Source organism: Oncorhynchus mykiss, chromosome 12 (genome assembly GCF_013265735.2).
Source record: "Oncorhynchus mykiss isolate Arlee chromosome 12, USDA_OmykA_1.1, whole genome shotgun sequence".
In the NCBI taxonomy this organism is placed as follows: Eukaryota; Metazoa; Chordata; class Actinopteri; order Salmoniformes; family Salmonidae; genus Oncorhynchus; species Oncorhynchus mykiss.
In genome coordinates this window covers 102095954-102115376 of record NC_048576.1, presented here as the reverse complement: position 1 = coordinate 102115376, position 19423 = coordinate 102095954, and the positions used below count along the sequence as shown (strand labels likewise).

The 19423-nt window shown below is 38.1% G+C and overlaps 1 protein-coding gene and 1 long non-coding RNA gene across 2 annotated transcripts in view; one reads left to right on the top strand and one right to left on the bottom strand.

Annotated features, from left to right (window-relative positions):
• LOC110539186 (NLR family CARD domain-containing protein 3-like) overlaps positions 1–19423 on the bottom strand; it is an 808883-nt gene that overhangs the window by 363915 nt on the left and 425545 nt on the right. The gene's annotated exons all lie outside the window — the stretch shown is intronic.
• Positions 15935–19423, top strand: part of LOC118937870 — a 71388-nt gene continuing 67899 nt past the window's right edge. Inside the window, exon 1 of the long non-coding RNA XR_005035285.1 lies at positions 15935–16327. This is a non-coding gene — a long non-coding RNA (uncharacterized LOC118937870). The remainder of the gene's footprint in view (positions 16328–19423) is intronic.

Genomic DNA, 19423 nt, shown 5'->3' with positions numbered 1-19423 from the left:
AATGACCTGAAGGATTCAGGAGTGAAGCTGCTCTCTGCTGGACTGGGGAATCCCCACTGTAAACTGGAGACTCTGAGGTCAGTATTCCTGTAGTTGGTCAACAAGTGATAACTGTTCACCAGATCCACATGTGTTTACCAGACACACATAGTCCACACCATATGTGTTTGGACAGTGAAGCTTACAGTTTTAAATGTGGTGCTATGCTCCAGTATTTTGGATTTGAGATAGAATGTTTCATATTAGGTGACAGTACAGAATGTCACCTTTTATTTGAGGTTAAAGGTGAGAGGTTAGTATGTTTTGTTGTAGACTCTATAACTTTCTCTTTCATTATTATTAATGATTAATTCATGTTTTTTCTTAATCATGGCATCATCAGGATTCATTATGTAGTGTTTAGACATATGTTGTCTACTCACTTAGAAAGAAAATGACTCTAGTCATCATCCACTGTTTTAATATTGGGCAAACATAACCCAAAACACAATCAAAAACAAACTGCAAATGCTATATATGAGTTTGTGTCACAAGCTTGATAAAGTCATTGTGTTCAAGGAGTATTGGACCAAATACTAAACTTTTGACTACTTTAATACACTATGAGTTAATTGGTCAGAATACTTATGACTTCTTCAAATAGGGGACTAGATACATACATTTCTAAATGGTGAAACAGATATGTATTATAATATCCTCATTTTAAACTGTCACCTCATATGAAACATTTGATCTGAGATCCAAAATGTTGGAGTATAGAGACACATTTAAAATGTTAGCTTCACTGTCAAAATAGATATGGTGTGGACTGTATACTGAATACAATCTAAATCTGATACCTCACTGTCTAAATAGATATGGTGTGGACTGTTTACTCAATACAATCTAAATCTGATACCTCACTGTCTAAATAGATATGGTGTGGACTGTATACTCAATACAATCTAAATCTGATACCTCACTGTCTAAATAGATATGGTGTGGACTGTATACTCAATACAATCTAAATCTGATACCTCACTGTCTAAATAGATATGGTGTGGACTGTATACTCAATACAATCTAAATCTGATACCTCACTGTCTAAATAGATATGGTGTGGACTGAATACTCATTACAATCTAAATCTGATACCTCACTGTCTATATAGATATGGTGTGGACTGTATACTCAATACAATCTAAATCTGATACCTCACTGTCTAAATAGATATGGTGTGGACTGTATACTCAATACAATCTAAATCTGATACCTCACTGTCTAAATAGATATGGTGTGGACTGTATACTCAATACAATCTAAATCTGATACCTCACTGTCTAAATAGATATGGTGTGGACTGTATACTCAATACAATCTAAATCTGATACCTCACTGTCTAAATAGATATGGTGTGGACTGTATACTCAATACAATCTAAATCTGATACCTCACTGTCTAAATAGATATGGTGTGGACTGTATACTCAATACAATCTAAATCTGATACCTCACTGTCTAAATAGATATGGTGTGGAATGTATACTCAATACAATCTAAATCTGATACCTCACTGTCTAAATAGATATGGTGTGGACTGTTTACTCAATACAATCTAAATCTGATACTTCACTGTCTAAATATAAATGGTGTGGACTGTATACTCAATACAATCTAAATCTGATACCTCACTGTCTGTCTTCTGACTGATACTGCTTTTTAAACTGGTCTGGTCAGTCTACTCAAATATTGTACTATACATGTTTCTATCTGCAGGCAATACTTTGATCAATTATAATAATGATATGTTCACTAATTTATGAATAGATATGTTTCAGTACACTGATGTATCTGCCACTATTTTCACCACCAAAGAATATCAGTGTGATTTTAATATGATTTGACTCTTTACAGGCTGTCAGGCTGTCTAGTCACAGAGGAAGGCTGTGCTTCTCTGGCCTCAGCTCTGAGGTCAAACCCCTCACACCTGAGAGAGCTGGACCTGAGCTACAATCACCCAGGAGACTCAGGAGTCAGACTGCTCTCTGCTGGACTGGAGGATCCACACTGCAGACTGGAGAAACTCAAGTATGTAGAGGGTTTATGTCAATGTTCATATCAGACATGTTTGACTTATCAGGCTAGTTAAGACAACCATCACTTGGACAAATTAATTCAAATTAAATTTGTGTGTTTGTGTGTGTGTGTGTGTGTGTGTGTGTGTGTGTGTGTGTGTGTGTGTGTGTGTGTTCAGGAGTATCACTCAATGACTGTCTGTTCTTCTGCTTACCGCTACAGTGTGGAACATGGTGGAGAGTACACAACGAAACCTGGACGAAGAAAATGTGAGTGTTGACTGCTGTGAAGAATATGACTAAGAATAAGTCTTAATTCAAGTTAAGTCAAAGTCAAAGACCACCATCATTACTTACTTGGTCATATTAAATATCAGCTTTAGTTCTACAATATCAGAAATCAAGGACACCAACATTTACAAAGAGATGCCTTGACAAAGTGTGTGTGTGTGTGTGTGTGGGTGTGTGTGTGCGTGTGTGTGTGTGTGTGTGGTGCATTCGTGATACATAAGACATGTGTGTTTGTGTTCATGATAAATACAGGTGTGTGTGTGTGTGTGTGTGTGTGTGTGTGTGTGTGTGTGTGTGTGTGTGTAATTAATGGGAATAAGTGTGTTTTATATTACCATACAGTATAACATATGATCATTCAACAAGTCTCAAGTTACCTTAACTTATCCTTTTGATACCTAGAAATATCTACATTAAATGAATTAGTGAAAAGTGAGTTAACATTCTAATGTGAATGATGATGATTTCTAATATTGTGTCTGGTTTCATCCATCAGATGTCTGTGATCTGACACTGGACCTAAACACAGTAAACAGACTCCTCTCTCTGTCTGAGGAGAACAGAAAGGTGACATGTAGGACAGAGAAGCAGCCGTATCCTGATCATCCAGAGAGATTTGAGGTCTGTGAACAGGTGCTGTGCAGAGAGGGTCTGACTGGGCGCTGTTACTGGGAGGTAGAGTTGAGTGGGGCAAGGACTTTTATAGGAGTGACATATAAAGGAATCAGCAGGAGAGGAAGGGTTAATGACTGTTGTCTTGGATGCAATGATAAGTCCTGGAGTCTGGTCTGCTATGACAACCGTTACAGAGCCTGGCACAATAATAATTCCACTACCATAGACGTCCCCTCCTCCAGCTCCCACAGAGTAGGAGTGTATCTGGACTGGCCAGCTGGCACTCTGTCCTTCTATATAGCCTCCTCTGACACACTGACCCACCTGTACACATTCACCTCCACATTCACTGAGCCCCTCTATCCAGGGTTTAGGCTTTGGTATGACTCCTCAGTGTTCCTGTAAATAATAACCCTACACACACACACACACACACACACTGAACACACACACACGCTGGACACACACACACTGGACAAACACACACTGGACACACACACACACACACGCTGGACACACACACACACCCGACACACACACACTGGACACACACACACACGCACACGTGTTTACATCACCTACTGGGGATTCTACAGTCCTAGAAACACATAGGTCTACAGCCTTTTTTTGTTTCCCTGACAATAAAACACTACAATGGAATCCATTTAATTAACTTTATTTATAGTTTTGATTAGTAATAGAGTTATAGTCATTAATAATAACACTATAACCAGCCAGGTGATTAGTTATAGTCATTAATAATAACACTATAACCAGCCAAGTGATTAGTTATAGTCATTAATAATAACACTATAACCAGCCAGGTGATTAGTGATAGGGTTATAGTCATTAATAATAACACTATAACCAGCCAGGTGATTAGTAATAGAGTTATAGTCATTAATAATAACACTATAACCAGCCAGGTGATTAGTTATAGTCATTAATAATAACACTATAACCAGCCAGGTGATAGAGTTATAGTCATTAATAATAACACTATAACCAGCCAGGTGATTAGTGATAGGGTTATAGTCATTAATAATAACACTATAACCAGCCAGGTGATTAGTTATTGTCATTAATAATAACACTATAACCAGCCAGGTGATTAGTAATAGTCATTAATAATAACACTATAACCAGCCAGATGATTAGTGATAGAGTTATAGTCATTAATAATAACACTATAACCAGCCAGGTGATTAGTTATAGTCATTAATAATAACACTATAACCAGCCAGGTGATTAGTAATAGTCATTAATAATAACACTATAACCAGCCAGGTGATTAGTTATAGAGTTATAGTCATTAATAATAACACTATAACCAGCCAGGTGATTAGTGATAGAGTTATAGTCATTAATAATAACACTATAACCAGCCAGGTGATTAGTTATAGTCATTAATAATAACACTATAACCAGCCAGGTGATTAGTAATAGTCATTAATAATAACACTATAACCAGCCAGGTGATTAGTAATAGTCATTAATAATAACACTATAACCAGCCAGATGATTAGTGATAGAGTTATAGTCATTAATAATAACACTATAACCAGCCAGGTGATTAGTTATAGTCATTAATAATAACACTATAACCAGCCAGGTGATTAGTAATAGTCATTAATAATAACACTATAACCAGCCAGGTGATTAGTTATAGAGTTATAGTCATTAATAATAACACTATAACCAGCCAGGTGATTAGTGATAGAGTTATAGTCATTAATAATAACACTATAACCAGCCAGGTGATTAGTTATAGTCATTAATAATAACACTATAACCAGCCAGGTGATTAGTTATAGTCATTAATAATAACACTATAACCAGCCAGGTGATTAGTAATAGTCATTAATAATAACACTATAACCAGCCAGGTGATTAGTTATAGTCATTAATAATAACACTATAACCAGCCAGGTGATTAGTGATAGAGTTATAGTCATTAATAATAACACTATAACCAGCCAGGTGATTAGTAATAGTCATTAATAATAACACTATAACCAGCCAGGTGATTAGTAATAGTCATTAATAATAACACTATAACCAGCCAGGTGATTAGTAATAGTCATTAATAATAACACTATAACCAGCCAGGTGATTAGTAATAGTCATTAATAATAACACTATAACCAGCCAGGTGATTAGTTATAGTCATTAATAATAACACTATAACCAGCCAGGTGATTAGTAATAGTCATTAATAATAACACTATAACCAGCCAGGTGATTAGTAATAGTCATTAATAATAACACTATAACCAGCCAGGTGATTAGTTATAGTCATTAATAATAACACTATAACCAGCCAGGTGATTAGTTATAGTCATTAATAATAACACTATAACCAGCCAGGTGATTAGTTATAGTCATTAATAATAACACTATAACCAGCCAGGTGATTAGTAATAGTCATTAATAATAACACTATAACCAGCCAGGTGATTAGTTATAGTCATTAATAATAACACTATAACCAGCCAGGTGATTAGTTATAGTCATTAATAATAACACTATAACCAGCCAGGTGATTAGTAATAGTCATTAATAATAACACTATAACCAGCCAGGTGATTAGTAATAGTCATTAATAATAACACTATAACCAGCCAGGTGATTAGTTATAGTCATTAATAATAACACTATAACCAGCCAGGTGATTAGTTATAGTCATTAATAATAACACTATAACCAGCCAGGTGATTAGTTATAGTCATTAATAATAACACTATAACCAGCCAGGTGATTAGTGATAGAGTTATAGTCATTAATAATAACACTATAACCAGCCAGGTGATTAGTAATAGTCATTAATAATAACACTATAACCAGCCAGGTGATTAGTAATAGTCATTAATAATAACACTATAACCAGCCAGGTGATTAGTAATAGTCATTAATAATAACACTATAACCAGCCAGGTGATTAGTAATAGTCATTAATAATAACACTATAACCAGCCAGGTGATTAGTGATAGGGTTATAGTCATTAATAATAACACTATAACCAGCCAGGTGATTAGTAATAGAGTTATAGTCATTAATAATAACACTATAACCAGCCAGGTGATTAGTAATAGTCATTAATAATAACACTATAACCAGCCAGGTGATTAGTTATAGTCATTAATAATAACACTATAACCAGCCAGGTGATTAGTGATAGAGTTATAGTCATTAATAATAACACTATAACCAGCCAGGTGATTAGTAATAGTCATTAATAATAACACTATAACCAGCCAGGTGATTAGTAATAGTCATTAATAATAACACTATAACCAGCCAGGTGATTAGTAATAGTCATTAATAATAACACTATAACCAGCCAGGTGATTAGTAATAGTCATTAATAATAACACTATAACCAGCCAGGTGATTAGTTATAGTCATTAATAATAACACTATAACCAGCCAGGTGATTAGTAATAGTCATTAATAATAACACTATAACCAGCCAGGTGATTAGTAATAGTCATTAATAATAACACTATAACCAGCCAGGTGATTAGTTATAGTCATTAATAATAACACTATAACCAGCCAGGTGATTAGTTATAGTCATTAATAATAACACTATAACCAGCCAGGTGATTAGTTATAGTCATTAATAATAACACTATAACCAGCCAGGTGATTAGTAATAGTCATTAATAATAACACTATAACCAGCCAGGTGATTAGTAATAGTCATTAATAATAACACTATAACCAGCCAGGTGATTAGTTATAGTCATTAATAATAACACTATAACCAGCCAGGTGATTAGTAATAGTCATTAATAATAACACTATAACCAGCCAGGTGATTAGTAATAGTCATTAATAATAACACTATAACCAGCCAGGTGATTAGTTATAGTCATTAATAATAACACTATAACCAGCCAGGTGATTAGTTATAGTCATTAATAATAACACTATAACCAGCCAGGTGATTAGTTATAGTCATTAATAATAACACTATAACCAGCCAGGTGATTAGTGATAGAGTTATAGTCATTAATAATAACACTATAACCAGCCAGGTGATTAGTAATAGTCATTAATAATAACACTATAACCAGCCAGGTGATTAGTAATAGTCATTAATAATAACACTATAACCAGCCAGGTGATTAGTAATAGTCATTAATAATAACACTATAACCAGCCAGGTGATTAGTAATAGTCATTAATAATAACACTATAACCAGCCAGGTGATTAGTAATAGTCATTAATAATAACACTATAACCAGCCAGGTGATTAGTAATAGTCATTAATAATAACACTATAACCAGCCAGGTGATTAGTAATAGTCATTAATAATAACACTATAACCAGCCAGGTGATTAGTAATAGTCATTAATAATAACACTATAACCAGCCAGGTGATTAGTGATAGAGTTATAGTCATTAATAATAACACTATAACCAGCCAGGTGATTAGTAATAGTCATTAATAATAACACTATAACCAGCCAGGTGATTAGTAATAGTCATTAATAATAACACTATAACCAGCCAGGTGATTAGTGATAGAGTTATAGTCATTAATAATAACACTATAACCAGCCAGGTGATTAGTAATAGAGTTATAGTCATTAATAATAACACTATAACCAGCCAGGTGTGCAGGTGAATTTATTTGCTGTATTCCTGAACAAAAGCACCAGTGAACAATTGTAAAGGATTAATTGCATGAAGAAATATTTGTGTAAATATATTCATGACAAGATATAAAAATACTTGCTGATTGAATCAGACACTATTGTGCCCTTATACCAGTGCCTTTAAACATGAACCAATCACGTCTTCTCTTTACCTTATACCCTTTACACATGAACCAATCACATCTTCTCTTTACCTTATACCCTTTACATATGAACCAATCACATCTTCTCTTTACCTTATACCCTTTACATATGAACCAATCACATCTTCTCTTTACCTTATACCCTTTACATATGAACCAATCACATCTTCTCTTTACCTTATACCCTTTACATATGAACCAATCACATCTTCTCCTTACCTTATACCCTTTACACATGAACCAATCACGTCTTCTCTTTACCTTATACCCTTTACACATGAACCAACCACGTCTTCTCTTTACCTTATACCCTTTACACATGAACCAATAACGTCTTCTCTTTACATGTCGGGACCACATTTAGCTTCGGGGATTTGTGTGAACAAGCCCCACAAACAAATCCGTTGCCAACCGTTTTCATGGGCCTTGTTTCCTTTATTTTTCCCAAGTGGGAACTGTGCAAGAAGGAGCACTTTGTTAAGATGTGTTAGGGAGAATACCATAAGAAACAGAGTGGCTTGTCAGAGTTTTCCTTACAATTTCTTTTTGATTCAGACCCTTTAGCGAGTTTTAGAGAATTCAGAATAGCAGAGACTAAAGAGATGGTTGAAACGGATCTCCTCTTCGTCTGATGACGAGTATGAAATACTGGACCAATGCGCAGTGTAAGTGTCTATGTTAATTTATTAACTGAACACACAAAACAAAATGACCAAGTGAAATGGAAGAAACGAAACAGTTCTGCAAGGTGACACGAAACAGTAAACAGAAAACAACCACAAACAAGAGTGGGAAAACAGGCTGCCTAAGTATGGTTCTCAATCAGAGACAACTAATGACAGCTGCCTCTGATTGGGAACCATACCAGGCCAAACACATAGAAATACCAAACATAGAACAAAAACATTGAATGCCCACCCCAACTCACGCCCTGACCAACCTAAAATAGAAACATACAAAGGGAACTAAGGTCAGGACGTGACAGGGGTAAGTAGAGACAGGAACAAACACATCAATAAGATTTACCTGGGCAGGTCCCTTATCTGATTTTCCTGCCACGGCCTCCCGTATCAATATCTGGTGTCCTATGATGTTCGATGCCACTTATACACCACCAAGGAGAGTGTGGTGTCATATCAGTGACTGAAGATTCATTCTCCCAATACATTTAGAAAAAGAGTGAGTATGAGCAACTGTAAGCACACAGATGATGTTGGCAGGTGTTCCATAGGGATATCCCTTTACAATTGCAATACTAGTTGTTTGCTCCGAGTCTCGCCGCTCTTGAGTAGCACATACTGAAGAATAGAGTTTAAATATGTGGCTTGGCAGGAAGTGTTAACCCCTCTAATTCCCAGACCACAGGATACACACAAGGACTAATATGTCCATACTAACCATTTTGGTGTTAGTCAGCAATCTGGTGTTAAACTATGTTGACATGAAAAAGTGCTGGAAAAGCATGCAGACATTTCCGAATAGCAGAGACTAAAGAGACAAGTGGAGACAGGAACACCAAATCAGTCAATTTATCTAGGCAGGTTTCTAACCTGATCTTCCTGCCGCTGACTTCCATATCATCACTGGTATGCTATGATGCTTGCATATGCAGGATCTATTAAACTGTCTACTCATATGTCGTACCTGCAGAACCGTCTGTGTTGTCTGTTGTGTTGTTCTCCACTACCTGCAGAACCGTTGTCTGTTGTGTTGTTCTCCTGAAGCCCCTGAAACACTCAGTTAGGCCTCATTTAAACACATGTCCAGACATGTTCTATACATGTGCTTTTGTTGCTAAACTAAAGTCATGTGTTATAACTGGATACTAAACTAAAGTCATGTGTTATAACTGGATACTAAACTAAAGTCATGTGTTATAACTGGATACTAAACTAAAGTAATGTGTTATAACTGGATACTAAACTAATGTCATGTGTTATAACTGGATACTAAACTAAAGTCATGCGTTATAACTGGATACTAAACTAATGTAATGTGTTATAACTGGATACTAAACTAAAGTCATGTGTTATAACTGGATACTAAACTAAAGTCATGTGTTATAACTGGATACTAAATTATTTCTACATTTTAGTAGACACTCTTATCCAGAGCAAATAGGATTCAGTGTTTTGCTCAAGGAACAAACACATCAATAAGATGCATCTGGGCAGGTTTCTTTACTGATCTGCCTGCCATGGCCTCCTGTATCATCTCTGGTGAGGGAAATACATTTATACCACATTCCACTGGTCACTACTGAAATCCTACGATATGCTGTTTGCACATACAGTATCTATTTAAACTGTTTGCTCAAAGGGTATTTGTGTGTCATTAATGAATATGTTATGGCTGAAACTGAGAATTAAACAGGTTCCTAAAACCATCTGTGCCTTAAATTATTTCATTCCACATCTACATGTCTACCTTGTGGCTCACACAACCTTCCAGGAGTGTCTTCAGTGACGTCTGTATCACTCTCTTCCTCTGGCTCCACAAACTCTGAAATACAAGCAATACTGTCTGTTAGCAGGGAGGGAGAAATAGGCAGGTTGGTCAGAAGAAGTCACCATGAGATTGTTACAGTATTTTCAAAGCTGGATGAAAAGCCCGAAGTAAACTGCCTGTTACTCAGGCCCAGAAGCTAGGATATACATGTAATTGGTAGATTTGGATAGAAAACACAAGTTTTAAAAACTGTTAAAATAATTTCTTTGAGTATAACAGAACTGATATGGCAGGCGAAAACCTGAGGAAAATCCATCCAGGAAGTGCCATTTCTTTTTAAATGGCTGGTTTTCCATTGAAAGCCATATAAAGGGTTATGACCCAGATCGCGATCCCTATGGCTTCCACTAGTTGTGAACAGTCTCTAGACATTGTTTCAGGCTTTTATTCTGAAAAACGAGGGAGAATGACCACTTTCAATGAGTGGACTGTGAAAAGTCCAAGACCTGTTTGACGCGCGTAACCGAGAGCGAACCTTACGTTATTTTTCCTTTATCTTGGCAACAGTACTGTCCGGTTGAAATATTGATTATTTAACTGGATTAACAAGAAGTTTCTTTAAACCGACGTATAACACGTGTATGTTTTATGCATTTTTATTATGAGTATTTCTGTTTTTGAATTTCACACTCTGCAGTTTCCACCGGATGTTGGCGAAGGCCGGGCGCTAGCGGTAAGCCTTTCCCAAAGAGTTCCAGATACAACTTTATTTACATACCTGTTGGTCTGATGTTGATCTGGTCCAGACCTTTACCCTTGAATTAGTTGATCCTTCCCTGTTGGTCTGATGTTGATCTGGTCCAGACCTTTACCCTTGAATTAGTTGATCCTTCCCTGTTGGTCTGATGTTGATCTGGTCCAGACCTTTCCCCTTGAATTAGTTTAGCCTTCCCTGCTCCATCACCATGAGGACATTGGTGATGTTTGCCAGCTGAAGTGTTCCCTCTGGTAACCTGTAACATTTCCTGTGTATCCGTGTATCATGTCTGTTACGAATCCCTTTTGGCCTGACAGTCTAGGGGGGGATGGTAATGAGACCCGTAACATAACTCATGCAAATTATAATAGTGACAAAGTAAAAGTGTGAACGAAATAACCACGACAACAGAAATCTACCGTCAAACTCCAGGTTTATTTATAAACACACGGTAATGAAGGGAGCAGGAAAAGGGGCTGAGCTGGACCCAAGGAAAGAAACAATAAATATGCAAAAACGCCCCTAAACTAGACTAGCCTACTTTAACAACAGCTAACTAACTAACCAAAAATACAGTGGGTGGTCCGCCCAGTTCTAACTAGTGTATTTAACAAAGTTCACCTACGGGTAGTGTATGCCCATGGGCGACTTGTCTTGGTTCCCCTTTTTCCACCAGCAAACAAACAAACACCATAACCAAAAACAATACTCACAGGTGATGACAAAGTGCTATGGAGATGCTCAAACAAAAGAGAGGTCAATTAATACACAGAGAGCGAGTGAAACACAGAGACCTACAGACATGGCATTTACAGAGAGATTGAGCTCCTGAAATCTACAAAAACAGAGATCTACAAACATGGCATTTACAAAGAGATTGAGCTCTAGAGCAAACAAATGATTGGGTTTTTAAACCATGGGGAAGGAACTGTGATAGGGTAGGAAACAGGAAGAGGTGTGTCTTCTGATTGGTGATTGATTGGGGAGTGATGATTTTCACCTGTGAGGGGAAAAGGAGCGAAAAGAAACACACACACACAGGATAATGGTATCCGTAACACATACACACACACATGATAACATATACACACACATGATAACATACACACTATACACACACACATGATAACATACACACTATACACACACAAATGATAACATACACACACACATGATAACATACGCACTATACACACACACATGATAACATACACACTATACACACACACACATGATAACATACACACTATACACACACACACATGATAACATACACACTATACACACACACATGATAACATACACACTATACACACACACATGATAACATACACACTATACACACACACATGATAACATACGCACTATACACACACACATGATAACATACACACTATACACACACACATGATAACATACACACTATACACAAATGTACTCATGGAGTTTTCATTGTAGATATGTGGTAGTGGAGTATGGACCTGAGGACTTAGTATGTTGTGAATTCTGTAATGAATGTATTGTGCTGTTTTTAAATTTGTATAAATTAATTAATTTTATCTTTATTAAATATTTATTAAAATTATCTTAATTTTGCCAGAACCCAGGAAGAGTAGCTGCTGCCTTGGCAGTGCTGAACTACCAGCTCATCTGTCAGCTCAGGCTGCACAACTGTTTGCTCTTACTAGAGCATTTATTTAGGCTTCGGTACATTCTGGAAGCAATGTGGGTTCCTCACCTCATCTGCTAAATTGGTTGAAAACTTGTTGGAGGCTATTTTGTTAGCACTTCCCATCTCTGTTAAAAACATGTTTTCTCACCAGGATGTTTCTGATCTGCAAGGGCCTGGGGAAATGAGAATGGAGAAATAAGTGTTCTTGGCACATGACCAAGACCATGTGTAAAATGGGAGGAGTTGTGGTTTGTATGACTAACAATGTAGGCAGAGGAAGGCTGAGACCGGATTGTCATAGGTAACAGTAACGCCTCTGTCTCTGATGTACCTGCATTGCACCTATCATACTACTTTGACTGACCCTATAAAACAACACACTGCACCTATCATACTACTATGACTGACCCTGTAAAACAACACCTATCATACTACTATGACTGACCCTGTACAACAACACCTATCATACTACTATGACTGACCCTGTAAAACAACACCTATCATACTACTATGACTGACCCTGTACAACAACACCTATCATACTACTATGGCTGACCCTGTAAAACAACACCTATCATACTACTATGGCTGACCCTGTAAAACAACACCTATCATACTACTATGACTGACCCTGTAAAACAACACCTATCATACTACTATGACTGACCCTGTAAAACAACACCTATCATACTACTATGACTGACCCTGTAAAACAACACCTATCATACTACTATGACTGACACTGTAAAACAACACCTATCATACTACTATGACTGACACTGTAAAACAACACCTATCATACTACTATGACTGACCCAGTAAAACAACACCTATCATACTACTATGACTGACCCAGTAAAACAACACCTATCATACTACTATGACTGACCCAGTAAAACAACACCTATCATACCACTATGACTGACCCTGTACAACAACACCTATCATACGACTATGACTGACCCAGTAAAACAACACATTTCACTGAACCAATCTGATGTCTTTAAAAGCTAACCAACATAAAGAAAATTACAGCATAGATGTGTTTTTATTACAACAGTTAATATAACAATGCTGTTTATAAATCTAGTTGAAATTCATCCCAGGACACCTTGACTTGCATTACACTCACTGCAGAAAAATATTCTCATGAAATCACATGACTTTTAGTTAGAGAAGAGGATTCCTGTTAACACGACCTGCTACAAGCAGGAAACAAGTTATGGACGAACCAGAAATGTGACATGTCTGTTTGAGAGTTACCCTGAAAGATGCATGTGTGAACTATCTTGTAACCTCTTTGGGTGACCACATTGGAACATTCTAGTCTTTAAGGACATGAACTGGCAGAACAGGTTTCAGCAAAGAATGAGTCATTGTTTTCAGGAAGGTGTAACCATGCCGATGGGAGGGACAACAGGCAGACTAAGTGCAAGGGCAGCCACCTGAACTACTGTCCTACAAATACAAACATCCACCTGAACTACTGTCCTACAGAGACAAACAGCATCTACACAAACAGCCACCTGAACTACTGTCCTACAGAGACAAACAGCCACCTGAACTACTGTCCTACAAAGACAAACAGCCACCTGAACTACTGTCCTACAGAGACAAAGAGCCATCTGAACTACTGTCCTACAGAGACAAACAGCCACCTGAACTACTGTTCTACAAAGACAAACAGCCACCTGAACTACTGTCCTACAAAGACAAACAGCCACCTGAACTACTGTCCTACAGAGACAAACAGCATCTACACAAACAGCCACCTGAACTACTGTCCTACAAAGACAAACAGCCACCTGAACTACTGTCCTACAAAGACAAACAGCATCTACACAAACAGCCACCTGAACTACTGTCCTACAGAGACAAACAGCCACCTGAACTACTGTCCTAAAAAGACAAACAGCCACCTGAACTACTGTCCTACAAAGACAAACAGCATCTAGACAAACAGCCACCTGAACTACTGTCCTACAAAGACAAACAGCCACCTGAACTACTGTCCTACAAAGACAAACAGCCACCTGAACTACTGTCCTACAAAGACAAACAGCATCTACACAAACAGCCACCTGAACTACTGTCCTACAGAGACAAACAGCCACCTGAACTACTGTCCTACAAAGACAAACAGCCACCTGAACTACTGTCCTACAAAGACAAACAGCATCTACACAAACAGCCACCTGAACTACTGTCCTACAAAGACAAACAGCCACCTGAACTACTGTCCTACAAAGACAAACAGCATCTAGACAAACAGCCACCTGAACTACTGTCCTAAAGAGACAAACAGCATCTACACAAACAGCCATCTGAACTACTGTCCTACAGAGACAAACAGCCACCTGAACTACTGTCCTACAAAGACAAACAGCCACCTGAACTACTGTCCTACAAAGACAAACAGCCACCTGAACTACTGTCCTACAGAGACAAACAGCCACCTGAACTACTGTCCTACAAAGACAAACAGCCACCTGAACTACTGTCCTACAAAGACAAACAGCATCTACACAAACAGCCACCTGAACTACTGTCCTACAAAGACAAACAGCCTCCTGAACTACTGTCCTACAAAGACAAACAGCATCTACACAAACAGCCACCTGAACTACTGTCCTACAGAGACAAACAGCATCTACACAAACAGCCACCTGAACTACTGTCCTACAAAGACAAACAGCATCTACACAAACAGCCACCTGAACTACTGTCCTACAAAGACAAACAGCCACCTGAACTACTGTCCTACAAAGTGTTATGTAGTTGTGTTGTCATGTTGTATTGTAGTAACCCTCAACTGAATTTAATGGTGTTATGTAGTTGTGTTGTCATGTTGTATTGTAGTAACCCTCAACTGTATTTAATGGTGTTATGTAGTTGTGTTGTCATGTTGTGAATGTTTTATTATAGTGTGCCTAAACCTCAACATTTTCTGGTGATGGAGAGAGACACAGAGAATACACAGAGACAGCAACAGAGCAATAGGATATGACGGAGAGAGACACCAGACAAGACACAGAGACAGCAACAGAAGAATAGGATATGACGGAGAGAGACACCAAACAAGACACAGAGACAGCAACAGAAGAATAGGATATGACGGAGAGAGACACCAGACAAGACACAGAGACAGCAACAGAAGAATAGGATATGACGGAGAGAGACACCAGACAAGACACAGAGACAGCAACAGAATAGGATATGATGGAGACACCAGACAAGACACAGAGACAGCAACAGAAGAATAGGATATGACGGAGAGAGACACCAGACAAGACACAGAGACAGCAACAGAAGAATAGGATATGACGGAGAGAGACACCAAACAAGACACAGAGACAGCAACAGAAGAATAGGATATGATGGAGAGAGACACCAGACAAGACACAGAGACAGCAACAGAATAATAGGATGTGATGGAGAGAGACACCAGACAAGACACAGAGACAGCAACAGAGGACACAGAGAAAGTGATGGGGAGAGACAGAAGAATAGAGTTCCAGACAGTTGTAGAATGTATGCCAAGACACATTGTAAGAGCTATAAAGAGAGAGGGAGTGGGAGAGAAAACAGGCAGAACCTGATATGTAAATGAGGAGAGCAAATGAAACTAACTTTTGACGACCTGATGATCATCCAGACTCTGTTTCTATTGAGAGATAAAAGGTAAGACGACGATTGTTATGTATATTCATATAGTTGATGATATTGTTATGTGTATTCATATAGTTGATGATATTGTTATGTGTATTCATATGGTTGATGATATTGTTATGTGTATTCATATAGTTGATGATATTTCTGGTGGACAGTATTATAATAGTCCTACTCTCCTTAAAATGTTTTCAATATAAATTAGATGAATTTGTTCTGTGCTCATCTGTGTGCCCCAAGGTGATCACTCCTACACTATCTAGAATCTAAAAGGGTTATTTGGCTGTCCCCATAGGAGAACCGTTTGTAGAACCCTTTTTGGTACTAACCACAGAGGGTTCTACATGGAAGCCAGAACGGTTCTACCTGGAACCCAAAAGCGTCTCCTATGGGGACAGAAGGAGGACCTGTTTGGAACCCTTCATTCTAAGAGTGTATCATAGGTCTATAGACCAGGGTGATCTCCTACTGTATCATAGGTCTATAGACCAGGGTGATCTCCTACTGTATCATAGGTATATAGACCATGGTGATCTCCTACTGTATCACAGGTCTATAGACCAGGGTGATCTCCTACTGTATCATAGGTCTATAGACCAGGGTGATCTCCTACTGTATCATAGGTCTATAGACTTGTTTTCTCAAAACAGACTTAAAACACAACAAGCAACAAACAAACATGTTCTCTTTCTAATCTACTGTTCACACTTTTTACTCAGGAAGGTATTTTGTGTGAAACAGAGACTAATAAATATTGTGGAGAGACTAACAACAACTTACACTTCCTCAAACAGGTTGTGTGTATTCATCAGTGCCCACCGTAACAAAACCTAAACAGAAACCGTTTAGGTCACATTGTACAGCATTTAGAGAACAGTTTATGTTTTATGCAACATTTTAATACTGTTGGCTGTGGAGAAAACTAATGAATACATCCCAGGTTGTTGCCTACGACTCGACATGTTGATGCCTGCCTGATGCTGAAACCTGATTGTAGCCTGGGGGGTAAACTATGATGCAAACTAGATATACTGGTTTTCTAAAAATAGCCAACTTCAGTTAGCTTCACATTCCAGACCCTTAAGAATATACAGAACAGAACAGAAAATATCTCAATGACTTGACATGTTCTGGTTGTGAATTCAGGCTACAAGGTGAGAATCCTGCCAGGGATTATTGTAAAGTGTGTAGGGACATTAAATGTCTGGTGTAATGTTAGTATAGTGAAGTATAACACTCCTAACAGTAGATACATTAAATGTCTGGTGTAATGTTAGTATAGTGAATGACAGTATAACACTCCTAACAGTAGATACATTAAATGTATGGTGTAATGTTAGTATAGTGAAGTATAACACTCCTAACAGTAGATACATTAAATGTATTGTGTAATGTTAGTATAGTGAATGACAGTATAACACTCCTAACAGTAGATACATTAAATGTATGGTGTAATGTTAGTATAGTGAATGGCAGTATAACACTCCTAACAGTAGATACATTAAATGTATGGTGTAATGTTAGTATAGTGAATGGCAGTATAACACTCCTAACAGTAGATACATTAAATGTATGGTGTAATGTTAGTATAGTGAATGGCAGTATAACACTCCTAACAGTAGATACATTAAATGTATGGTGTAATGTTAGTATAGTGAATGACAGTATAACACTCCTAACAGTAGATACATTAAATGTCTGGTGTAATGTTAGTATAGTGAATGGAAGTATAACACTCCTAACAGTCTACTTCTACTGAGACAGGTTGGTGTCAGTTTAATCATACAACATGGAGCTGACTGGACGAGGTCAAGTCAAATTCAATATATCAATATTCATATATTATAGCCTCGGTTTTTCTGATGACTGCCTTGCCTGGTTCACCAACTACTTTGCAGACAGAGTTCAGTGTGTCAAATCGGAGGGTATGCTGTCCGGTCCTCTGGCCGTCTCTATGGGGGTGCCACAGGGTTCAATTCTCGGGCTGACTCTTTTCTCTGTATATATCAATGATGTTGCTCTTGCTGCGGGCGATTCCCTGATCCACCTCTACGCAGACGACACCATTCTATATACTTCCGGCCCGTCCTTGGACACTGTGCTATCTAACCTCCAAACGAGCTTCAATGCCATACAACACTCCTTCCGTGGCCTCCAACTGCTCTTAAACGCTAGTAAAACCAAATGCATGCTTTTCAACCGTTCGCTGCCTGCATCCGCACGCCTGACTAGCATCACCACCCTGGATGGTTCCGACCTTGAATATGTGGACTTCTATAAGTACCTAGGTGTCTGGCTAGACTGTAAACTCTCCTTCCAGACTCATATCAAAAATCTCCAATCGAAAATCAAATCTAGAGTCGGCTTTCTATTCCGCAACAAAGCCTCCTTCACTCACGCCGCCAAACTTAACCTAGTAAAACTGACTATCCTACCGATCCTCGACTTCGGCGATGTCATCTACAAAATTGCTTCCAACACTCTACTCAGCAAACTGGATGCAGTTTATCACAGTGCCATCCGTTTTGTCTCTAAAGCACCTTATACCACCCACCACTGCGACTTGTATGCTCTAGTCGGCTGGCCCTCGCTACATATTCGTCGCCAGACCCACTGGCTCCAGGTCATCTAGGTAAAGCTCCGCCTTATCTCAGTTCACTGGTCACGATGGCAACACCCACTCGTAGCACGTGCTCCAGCAGGTGTATCTCACTGATCATCCCTAAAGCCAACACCTCATTTGGCCGCCTTTCGTTCCAGTTCTCTGCTGCCTGTGACTGGAACGAATTGCAAAAATCGCTGAAGTTGGAGACTTTTATCTCCCTCACCAACTTCAAACATCTGCTATCTGAGCAGCTAACCGATCGCTGCAGCTGTACATAGTCTATCGGTAAATAGCCCACCCAATTTACCTACCTCATCCCCATACTGTTTTTATTTATTTACTTTTCTGCTCTTCTGCACACCAATATCTCTAAATAAAGGTGTTCTCAACTAGCCTTCCTGGTTAAATAAAGGTGTTCTCAACTAGCCTACCTGGTTATATAAAGGTGAAATAAATAAATAAAATAAGCATAGTTCCTCTACATTTCATATGATAATGTAATT